Below are 13,213 nucleotides of genomic sequence, written 5' to 3'. Positions count from 1 at the left end.
GACTCTCTCTGAAACTCTCTTTCACACTCTATCACACTCTGACACACTCTCTCACTCTCTGACACACTCTGACACTCTCTATCACTCTTTGACAATCTCTGACACTCTCTGATACACTCTGATTCTCTCACACACTATCACTCTCTGACACTCTCTATCACTCTCTGACACACTCTGACACTCTCTGATACTCTCTATCACTCTCTGACACTCTCTGACACTCCCTGTCGCTCTTGGATACACTCTGACACTCGCTGACACTCTCAGACTCTATCTGACACTCTCTTACACATGCTATCACTCTCTGACACACTCTGTCACACACTGACACTCGCTGACACTCCCTTACACCCTCTGACACCCTCTGACACTCTCTGGCACTCTCTGGCACTCTCCGGCACTCAGTATCACTCTCTGACACTCTCTGACACTCTCTATCACTCTCTGACACTCTCTGAACACTCTCGATCACTCTCTATCACTCTCTATCACTCTCTGACACACTCTGACTCACTCTGACACTCTCTGACACTCTCTGACACTCTCAGACACTCTCCATCACTCTATGACACTCTCTATCACTCTCTGACACTCTCTATCACTCTCTGACACTCTCTGACACTCCCTGACACTCTCTGTCGCTCTCGGACACTCTCAGACACTTTCCATCACTCTCTGACACTCTCAGACTCTCTCTGAAACTCTCTTTCACACTCTATCACTCTCTGACACACTCTCTCACTCTCTGACACACTCTGACACTCTCTATCACTCTTTGACAATCTCTGACACTCTCTGATACACTCTGATTCTCTCACACACTATCACTCTCTGACACTCTCTATCACTCTCTGACACTCACTGACACTCTCAGACAGTCTCAGACACTCTCTATCACTCTCTGAAACTCTGTACCACGCTTTGACTCTCTCTATCTCTCTCTCTCACTCTCTGGCACATTCTGACACTCTCGGATACACTCTGACACTCCCTGACTCCCTCTGACACTCTCTTTCATTCTCTGACACTCACTGACAATCTCAGACACACTCAGACACTCCCTGACACTCTCTATCACTCTGTGCCAATCTCTGACACTCTCTGATACACTCTGAAACTCTCAGACACTCTCTGACACTCTCTATCACTCTCTGACACTCTCTGACACATTCAGACACTCTCAGACTCTCACTACCACTCTCTACCACTCTCTGACACTCTCTGATACACTCTGACACACTCTGACACTCTCTGACACATTCTGTCACTCTCTGACACTCTCTGACAATCTCAGGCACATTCAGAAACTCTCAGACACTCTCTGTCACTCTCTGACACTCTCTGACTCTTTCAGACACTCTCAGACACACTCAGACACTCTCTGGCACTCTCTGGCACTCTATCACTCTCCATCACTCTCTGACAATCTCAGACACAATCAGACACAGTCTGGCACTCTCTGGCTTTCTCTATCACTCTCTGGCACTCTCTATCACTCTCTGACACACTCTGACACACTCTGAAACTCTCAATTACTCTCTGACACTCTCACACACTCTGACACTCTCTATCACTCTCTGACACACTCTGACACACTCTATCACTCTCTATCACTTTCTATCACTCTCTGCCACTCTCTGACACTCTCAGACACTCTCATACATTCTCTATCACTCTCTGACACCCTCAGACACTCTCAGACACTCTCCATCACTCTCAGACACTCTCTGACACTCTCAGACATTCTCTATCACTCTCTGACACCCTCAGACACTCTCTGACACTCTCAGACACTCTCTATCACTCTCAGACACTCTCAGACATTCTCTATCACTCTCTGACACCCTCAGACACTCTCTGACACTCTCAGACACTCTCTATCACTCTCAGACACTCTCTGACACTCTCTGACACTCTCTGTCACACTCTATCACTCTCTATCACTCTCTGACATACTCTGACTCATTCTGAAACTCTCTATCTCTCTCTGACACTCTCACACACTCGGAACTCTCTATCACTCTCTGACACACTCTGACACACTCCATCACTCTCTATCACTTTCTATCACTCTCTGACACTCGTTGACACTCTCAGACACTCTCAGACATTCTCTATCACTCTCTGACACCCTCAGACACTCTCAGACATTCTCAGACACTCTCTATCACACTCTGACACTCTCTGACCCTCTCTGTCACTCTCTATCGCTTTCTGACACTCTCAGACCCTCTCTATCACTCTCTGATACTCTCTGACACTCTCTGCACTCTCTGACTCTTTCAGACACTCTCTATCACTCTCTATCACTCACTGACACTCTCTATCACTCTCGGACACTCTCTGAAACAATTTGACGCTCTCTATCACTATATGACACTCTCAGACAATCTCTATCACTCTATGACACTCTCTGACATTGTCTATCACTCTCTGACTAACTCTGACACTCTCTGACACTCTCTGACACCCCCAGACACTCTCTATCACTCTCTATCTCTCTCTGACACAATCTGAAAGTCTCTGACACTCTCAGACACACTCTATCACTCTCTGACGCTCAATGACACTCTCAGACACTATCTGTCACTCTCAGACACTCTCTGTCACTCTCTATCACTCTCTGACACTCTCAGACACTCTCTATCACTCTCTGACACTCTCTATCACTCTCAGACACTCTCTATCACTCTCTGACACACTCTGACACACTCTGAAACTCTCAATTACTCTCTGACACTCTCACACACTCTGACACTCTCTATCACTCTCTGACACACTCTGACACACTCTATCACTCTCTATCACTTTCTATCACTCTCTGCCACTCTCTGACACTCTCAGACACTCTCATACATTCTCTATCACTCTCTGACACCCTCAGACACTCTCAGACACTCTCCATCACTCTCAGACACTCTCTGACACTCTCAGACATTCTCTATCACTCTCTGACACCCTCAGACACTCTCTGACACTCTCAGACACTCTCTATCACTCTCAGACACTCTCTGACACTCTCTGACACTCTCTGTCACACTCTATCACTCTCTATCACTCTCTGACACACTCTGACTCATTCTGAAACTCTCTATCTCTCTCTGACACTCTCACACACTCGGACACTCTCTATCACTCTCTGACACACTCTGACACACTCCATCACTCTCTATCACTTTCGATCACTCTCTGACACTCGTTGACACTCTCAGACACTCTCAGACATTCTCTATCACTCTCTGACACCCTCAGACACTCTCAGACATTCTCAGACACTCTCTATCACACTCTGACACTCTCTGACCCTCTCTGTCACTCTCTATCGCTTTCTGACACTCTCAGACCCTCTCTATCACTCTCTGATACTCTCTGACACTCTCTGCACTCTCTGACTCTTTCAGACACTCTCTATCACTCTCTATCACTCACTGACACTCTCTATCACTCTATGACACTCTCTGAAACAATTTGACGCTCTCTATCACTATCTGACACTCTCAGACAATCTCTATCACTCTATGACACTCTCTGACATTGTCTATCACTCTCTGACTAACTCTGACACTCTCTGACACTCTCTGACACCCCCAGACACTCTCTATCACTCTCTATCTCTCTCTGACACAATCTGAAAGTCTCTGACACTCTCAGACACACTCAGACACTCTCTATCACTCTCTGACGCTCAATGACACTCTCAGACACTATCTGTCACTCTCAGACACTCTCTGTCACTCTCTATCACTCTCTATCACTCTCTGACACTCTCAGACACTCTCTATCACTCTCTGACACTCTCTATCACTCTCTGACACATTCCGACACACTCTGAAAAACTCTATCACTCTCTGACACTCTCACACACTCTGACACTCTCTTTCACTCTCTGACACACTCTGACACTCTCTATTGCTTTCTGACACTCTCAGACACTCTCTCTCACTCTCTGACACTCTCTATCACTCTCTGACACTCTCAGAAACTCTGACACTCTCCATCACTCTCTGACACACTCTGACACACTCTATCACTCTCTATCACTTTCTATCACTCGCTGACACTCTCTGACACTCTCTGACACTCTCAGACACTCTCAGACATTCTCTATCACTCTCTGACACTCTCTGACACTCTCAGACACTGTCAGACATTCTCTATCACTCTCTGACACTCTCAGACACTCTCTGACACTCTCAGACACTCTCTATCACTCTCAGCCACTCTCTGACACTCTCAGACATTCTCAGACACTCTCTATCACTCTCTGACACTCTCTGACACTCTATATTGCTTTCTGACACTCTCAGACACTCTCTCTCACTCTCTGACACTCTCTATTACTCTCTGACACTCTCACACACTCTGACACTCTCTATCACTCTCTGACACACTCTGACACTCTCTATCACTCTCTTTCACTTTCTATCAATCTCTGACACACTCTGACACTCTCTGACACTCTCAGACATTCTCAGACACTCTCTATCGCTTTCTGACACTCTCAGACACTCTCTATCACTCTCTGACACTCTCTATCACTCTCTGACACTCTCAGAAACTCTCTATCACTCCCTGACACTCTCTGACAATCCCTGACACTCTCAGACACTCTCTGACACTCGCTATCTCTCTCTATCACTCTCTGATACTCTCTGACACTCTCTGACACTCTCTGACACTCTCTGACTCTTTCAGACACTCTCTATCACTCTCTATCACTCTCTGACACTCTCTGACACTCTCTATCACTCTCTGACACTCTCTGACGCACTCTGACACTCTCTATCACTCTCACACACTCTGACACTCTCTATAACTCTCTGAAACAATTTGACACTCTCTATCACTATCTGACACTCTCAGACAATCTCTATCACTCTTTGACACTCTCTGACATTGTCTATCACTCTCTGACTAACTCTGACACTCTCTGACACCCCCAGACACTCTCTATCACTCTCTATCACTTTCTAGCACTCTCTGACACTCTCTGACACTCTCAGACACTCTCAGACATTCTCTATCACTCTCTGACACCCTCAGACACTCTCTGACACTCTCAGACACTCTCTATCACTCTGTTTCACTCTCTGACACTCTCTGACACCCTCAGACACTCTCTGGCACCCCCAGACACTCTCTATCACTCTCTATCTCTCACTGACACACTCTGAAAGTCTCTGACACTCTCAGACACTCTCAGATACTCTCTATCACTCTCTGACACTCAATCACACTCTCAGACACTCTCTGTCACTCTCAGACACTCGCTGTCACTCTCTATCACTCTCTATCACTTTCTATCACTCTCAGACACTCTCTATCACTCTCAGACACTCTCTGACACTCTCAGACATTCTCAGACACTCTCTATCACTCTCAGACACTCTCTGTCACTCTCTATCACTCTCTATCACTCTCTGACCCTCTCTGTCACTCTCTATCGCTTTCTGACACACTCAGACGCTCTCTATCACTCTCTGACACTCTCGATCACTCTCTGACACTCTCAGAAACTCTCCATCACTCTCTGATACTCTCTGACACTCTCGGACACTCTCTGACACTCTCTGACTCTTTCAGACACTCTCTATCACTCTCTGTCACTCTCTGACACTCTCTATCACTCTCTGACACTCTCTGAAACAATTTGACACTCTCTATCACTATCTGACACTCTCAGACAATCTCTATCACTCTATGACACTCTCTGACATTGTCTATCACTCTCTGACTAACTCTGACACTCTCTGACACCCCCAGACACTCTCTGTCACTCTCTATCTCTCTCTGACACAATCTGAAAGTCTCTGACACTCTCAGACACTCTCTATCACTCTCTGACGCTCAATGACACTCTCAGACACTCTCTGTCACTCTCAGACACTCTCTGTCACTCCCTATCACTCTCTATCACTCTCTGACACTCTCAGACACTCTCTATCACTCTCTGACACTCTCTATCACTCTCTGACACATTCCGACACACTCTGAAAAACTCTATCACTCTCTGACACTCTCACACACTCTGACACTCTCTTTCACTCTCTGACACACTCTGACACTCTCTATTGCTTTCTGACACTCTCAGACACTCTCTCTCACTCTCTGACACTCTCTATCACTCTCTGACACTATCAGAAACTCTGACACTCTCCATCACTCTCTGACACACTCTGACACACTCTATCACTCTCTATCACTTTCTATCACTCGCTGACACTCTCTGACACTCTCTGACACTCTCAGACACTCTCAGACATTCTCTATCACTCTCTGACACTCTCTGACACTCTCAGACACTGTCAGACATTCTCTATCACTCTCTGACACTCTCAGACACTCTCTGACACTCTCAGACACTCTCTATCACTCTCAGCCACTCTCTGACACTCTCAGACATTCTCAGACACTCTCTATCACTCTCTGACACTCTCTGACACTCTATATTGCTTTCTGACACTCTCAGACACTCTCTCTCACTCTCTGACACTCTCTATCACTCTCTGACACTCTCAGAAACTCTGACACTCTCAGACATTCTCAGACACTCTCCATCACTCTCTGACACTCTCTATTGCTTTCTGACACTCTCAGACACTCTCTCTCACTCTCTGACACTCTCTATCACTCTCTGACACTCTGAGAAACTCTGACACTCTCCATCACTCTCTGACACACTCTGACTCACTCTATCACTGTCTATCACTTTCTATCACTGGCTGACACTCTCTGACACTCTCTGACACTCTCAGACACTCTCAGACATTCTCTATCACTCTCAGCCACTCTCTGACACTCTCAGACATTCTCAGACACTCTCTATCACTCTCTGACACTCTCTGACACTCTATATTGCTTTCTGACACTCTCAGACACTCTCTCTCACTCTCTGACACTCTCTATTACTCTCTGACACTCTCAGAAACTCTGACACTCTCCATCACTCTCTGACACACTCTGACACACTCTATCACTCTCTATCACTTTCTATCACTCGCTGACACTCTCTGACACTCTCTGACACTCTCAGACACTCTCAGACATTCTCTATCACTCTCTGACACTCTCTGACACTCTCAGACACTGTCAGACATTCTCTATCACTCTCTGACACTCTCAGACACTCTCTGACACTCTCAGACACTCTCTATCACTCTCAGCCACTCTCTGACACTCTCAGACATTCTCAGACACTCTCTATCACTCTCTGACACTCTCTGACACTCTATATTGCTTTCTGACACTCTCAGACACTCTCTCTCACTCTCTGACACTCTCTATTACTCTCTGACACTCTCACACACTCTGACACTCTCTATCACTCTCTGACACACTCTGACACTCTCTATCACTCTCTTTCACTTTCTATCAATCTCTGACACACTCTGACACTCTCTGACACTCTCAGACATTCTCAGACACTCTCTATCGCTTTCTGACACTCTCAGACACTCTCTATCACTCTCTGACACTCTCTATCACTCTCTGACACTCTCAGAAACTCTCTATCACTCCCTGACACTCTCTGACAATCCCTGACACTCTCAGACACTCTCTGACACTCGCTATCTCTCTCTATCACTCTCTGATACTCTCTGACACTCTCTGACACTCTCTGACACTCTCTGACTCTTTCAGACACTCTCTATCACTCTCTATCACTCTCTGACACTCTCTGACACTCTCTATCACTCTCTGACACTCTCTGACGCACTCTGACACTCTCTATCACTCTCACACACTCTGACACTCTCTATAACTCTCTGAAACAATTTGACACTCTCTATCACTATCTGACATTCTCAGACAATCTCTATCACTCTTTGACACTCTCTGACATTGTCTATCACTCTCTGACTAACTCTGACACTCTCTGACACCCCCAGACACTCTCTATCACTCTCTATCACTTTCTAGCACTCTCTGACACTCTCTGACACTCTCAGACACTCTCAGACATTCTCTATCACTCTCTGACACCCTCAGACACTCTCTGACACTCTCAGACACTCTCTATCACTCTGTTTCACTCTCTGACACTCTCTGACACCCTCAGACACTCTCTGGCACCCCCAGACACTCTCTATCACTCTCTATCTCTCACTGACACACTCTGAAAGTCTCTGACACTCTCAGACACTCTCAGATACTCTCTATCACTCTCTGACACTCAATCACACTCTCAGACACTCTCTGTCACTCTCAGACACTCGCTGTCACTCTCTATCACTCTCTATCACTTTCTATCACTCTCAGACACTCTCTATCACTCTCAGACACTCTCTGACACTCTCAGACATTCTCAGACACTCTCTATCACTCTCAGACACTCTCTGTCACTCTCTATCACTCTCTATCACTCTCTGACCCTCTCTGTCACTCTCTATCGCTTTCTGACACACTCAGACGCTCTCTATCACTCTCTGACACTCTCGATCACTCTCTGACACTCTCAGAAACTCTCCATCACTCTCTGATACTCTCTGACACTCTCGGACACTCTCTGACACTCTCTGACTCTTTCAGACACTCTCTATCACTCTCTGTCACTCTCTGACACTCTCTATCACTCTCTGACACTCTCTGAAACAATTTGACACTCTCTATCACTATCTGACACTCTCAGACAATCTCTATCACTCTATGACACTCTCTGACATTGTCTATCACTCTCTGACTAACTCTGACACTCTCTGACACCCCCAGACACTCTCTGTCACTCTCTATCTCTCTCTGACACAATCTGAAAGTCTCTGACACTCTCAGACACTCTCTATCACTCTCTGACGCTCAATGACACTCTCAGACACTCTCTGTCACTCTCAGACACTCTCTGTCACTCCCTATCACTCTCTATCACTCTCTGACACTCTCAGACACTCTCTATCACTCTCTGACACTCTCTATCACTCTCTGACACATTCCGACACACTCTGAAAAACTCTATCACTCTCTGACACTCTCACACACTCTGACACTCTCTTTCACTCTCTGACACACTCTGACACTCTCTATTGCTTTCTGACACTCTCAGACACTCTCTCTCACTCTCTGACACTCTCTATCACTCTCTGACACTATCAGAAACTCTGACACTCTCCATCACTCTCTGACACACTCTGACACACTCTATCACTCTCTATCACTTTCTATCACTCGCTGACACTCTCTGACACTCTCTGACACTCTCAGACACTCTCAGACATTCTCTATCACTCTCTGACACTCTCTGACACTCTCAGACACTGTCAGACATTCTCTATCACTCTCTGACACTCTCAGACACTCTCTGACACTCTCAGACACTCTCTATCACTCTCAGCCACTCTCTGACACTCTCAGACATTCTCAGACACTCTCTATCACTCTCTGACACTCTCTGACACTCTATATTGCTTTCTGACACTCTCAGACACTCTCTCTCACTCTCTGACACTCTCTATTACTCTCTGACACTCTCACACACTCTGACACTCTCTATCACTCTCTGACACACTCTGACACTCTCTATCACTCTCTTTCACTTTCTATCAATCTCTGACACACTCTGACACTCTCTGACACTCTCAGACATTCTCAGACACTCTCTATCGCTTTCTGACACTCTCAGACACTCTCTATCACTCTCTGACACTCTCTATCACTCTCTGACACTCTCAGAAACTCTCTATCACTCCCTGACACTCTCTGACAATCCCTGACACTCTCAGACACTCTCTGACACTCGCTATCTCTCTCTATCACTCTCTGATACTCTCTGACACTCTCTGACACTCTCTGACACTCTCTGACTCTTTCAGACACTCTCTATCACTCTCTATCACTCTCTGACACTCTCTGACACTCTCTATCACTCTCTGACACTCTCTGACGCACTCTGACACTCTCTATCACTCTCACACACTCTGACACTCTCTATAACTCTCTGAAACAATTTGACACTCTCTATCACTATCTGACACTCTCAGACAATCTCTATCACTCTTTGACACTCTCTGACATTGTCTATCACTCTCTGACTAACTCTGACACTCTCTGACACCCCCAGACACTCTCTATCACTCTCTATCACTCTCTGACACACTCTGAAAGTCTCTGACACTCTCAGACACTCTCAGACACTCTCTATCACTCTCTGACTCTCAATGACACTCTCAGACACTCTCTGTCACTCTCTGACACACTCTATCACTCTCTGACACACTCTGAAACTCACTATCACTCTCTGACACTCTCAGTCACTCTCTGATACTCTCTATCACTCTCTGACAAACTCTGACACTCTCTGGCACCCCCAGACACTCTCTATCACTCTCTATCTCTCTCTGACACACTCTGAAAGTCTCTGACACTCTCAGATACTCTCTATCACTCTCTGACACTCAATGACACTCTCAGACACTCTCTGTCACTCTCAGACACTCGCTGTCACTCTCTATCACTCTCTATCACTCTCTGACACTCTCAGACACTCTCTATCAGTCTCTGTCACTCTCTATCACTCTCTATCACTCTCTATCACTCTCTATCACTCTCTGACACAATCTGAAACTCTCTATCACTCTCTGACACTCTCACACTCTCTGACACTCTCAGACACTCTCTATCAGTCTCTGTCACTCTCTATCACTCTCTATCACTCTCTATCACTCTCTGACACAATCTGAAACTCTCTATCACTCTCTGACACACTCTGACACACTCTATCACTCTCTATCACTTTCTAGCACTCTCTGACACTCTCTGACACTCTCAGACACTCTCAGACATTCTCTATCACTCTCTGACACCCTCAGACACTCTCTGACACTCTCAGACACTCTCTATCACTCTGTTTCACTCTCTGACACTCTCTGACACCCTCAGACACTCTCTGGCACCCCCAGACACTCTCTATCACTCTCTATCTCTCACTGACACACTCTGAAAGTCTCTGACACTCTCAGACACTCTCAGATACTCTCTATCACTCTCTGACACTCAATCACACTCTCAGACACTCTCTGTCACTCTCAGACACTCGCTGTCACTCTCTATCACTCTCTATCACTTTCTATCACTCTCAGACACTCTCTATCACTCTCAGACACTCTCTGACACTCTCAGACATTCTCAGACACTCTCTATCACTCTCAGACACTCTCTGTCACTCTCTATCACTCTCTATCACTCTCTGACCCTCTCTGTCACTCTCTATCGCTTTCTGACACACTCAGACGCTCTCTATCACTCTCTGACACTCTCGATCACTCTCTGACACTCTCAGAAACTCTCCATCACTCTCTGATACTCTCTGACACTCTCGGACACTCTCTGACACTCTCTGACTCTTTCAGACACTCTCTATCACTCTCTGTCACTCTCTGACACTCTCTATCACTCTCTGACACTCTCTGAAACAATTTGACACTCTCTATCACTATCTGACACTCTCAGACAATCTCTATCACTCTATGACACTCTCTGACATTGTCTATCACTCTCTGACTAACTCTGACACTCTCTGACACCCCCAGACACTCTCTGTCACTCTCTATCTCTCTCTGACACAATCTGAAAGTCTCTGACACTCTCAGACACTCTCTATCACTCTCTGACGCTCAATGACACTCTCAGACACTCTCTGTCACTCTCAGACACTCTCTGTCACTCCCTATCACTCTCTATCACTCTCTGACACTCTCAGACACTCTCTATCACTCTCTGACACTCTCTATCACTCTATATCACTCTCTGACACATTCTGACACACTCTGAAAAACTCTATCACTCTCTGACACTCTCACACACTCTGACACTCTCTTTCACTCTCTGACACACTCTGACACACTCTGTCACTCTCTATCACTTTCTGACACTCTCTGACACTCTCAGACACTCTCAGACACTCTCTGACACTCTCTATCACTCTCAGACACTCTCTGACACTCTCAGACATTCCCAGACACTCTCCATCACTCTCTGACACTCTCTGACACTCTCTATTGCTTTCTGACACTCTCAGACACTCTCTCTCACTCTCTGACACTCTCTATCACTCTCTGACACTCTCAGAAACTCTGACACTCTCAGACATTCTCAGACACTCTCCATCACTCTCTGACACTCTCTATTGCTTTCTGACACTCTCAGACACTCTCTCTCACTCTCTGACACTCTCTATCACTCTCTGACACTCTGAGAAACTCTGACACTCTCCATCACTCTCTGACACACTCTGACTCACTCTATCACTGTCTATCACTTTCTATCACTGGCTGACACTCTCTGACACTCTCTGACACTCTCAGACACTCTCAGACATTCTCTATCACTCTCAGCCACTCTCTGACACTCTCAGACATTCTCAGACACTCTCTATCACTCTCTGACACTCTCTGACACTCTATATTGCTTTCTGACACTCTCAGACACTCTCTCTCACTCTCTGACACTCTCTATTACTCTCTGACACTCTCACACACTCTGACACTCTCTATCACTCTCTGACAGCTTCTGACACACTCTATCACTCTCTTTCACTTTCTATCACTCTCTGACACTCTCTGACACTCTCAGACACTCTCAGACATTCTCTATCACTCTCTGAAACCCTCAGACACTCTCTGACACTCTCAGACACTCTCTATCACTCTCAGACACTCTCTGACACTCTCAGACATTCTCAGACACTCTCTATCGCTTTCTGACACTCTCAGACACTCTCTATCACTCTCTGACACTCTCTATCACTCTCTGACACTCTCAGAAACTCTCTATCACTCCCTGACACTCTCTGACAATCCCTGACACTCTCAGACACTCTCTGACACTCGCTATCTCTCTCTATCACTCTCTGACACTCTCTGACACTCTCTGACTCTTTCAGACACTCTCTATCACTCTCTATCACTCTCTGACACTCTCTGACACTCTCTGACACTCTCTGACACTCTCTGACACTCTCTATCACTCTCTGACACTCTCTGACACACTCTGACACTCGCTATCACTCTCACACACTCTGACACTCTCTATAACTCTCTGAAACAATTTGACACTCTCTATCACTATCTGAAACTCTCAGACAATCTCTATCACTCTTTGACACTCTCTGACATTGTCTATCACTCTCTGACTAACTTTGACACTCTCTGACACCCCCAGACACTCTCTATCACTCTCTATCACTCTCTGACACACTCTGAAAGTCTCTGACACTCTCAGACAC

The sequence above is a fragment of the Heterodontus francisci genome, chromosome X (assembly GCF_036365525.1).
Source record: "Heterodontus francisci isolate sHetFra1 chromosome X, sHetFra1.hap1, whole genome shotgun sequence".
Classification (NCBI taxonomy): domain Eukaryota; kingdom Metazoa; phylum Chordata; class Chondrichthyes; order Heterodontiformes; family Heterodontidae; genus Heterodontus; species Heterodontus francisci.
The sequence above is the reverse complement of the archived record's forward strand: the minus strand, read 5'-3'. Positions refer to the sequence as shown.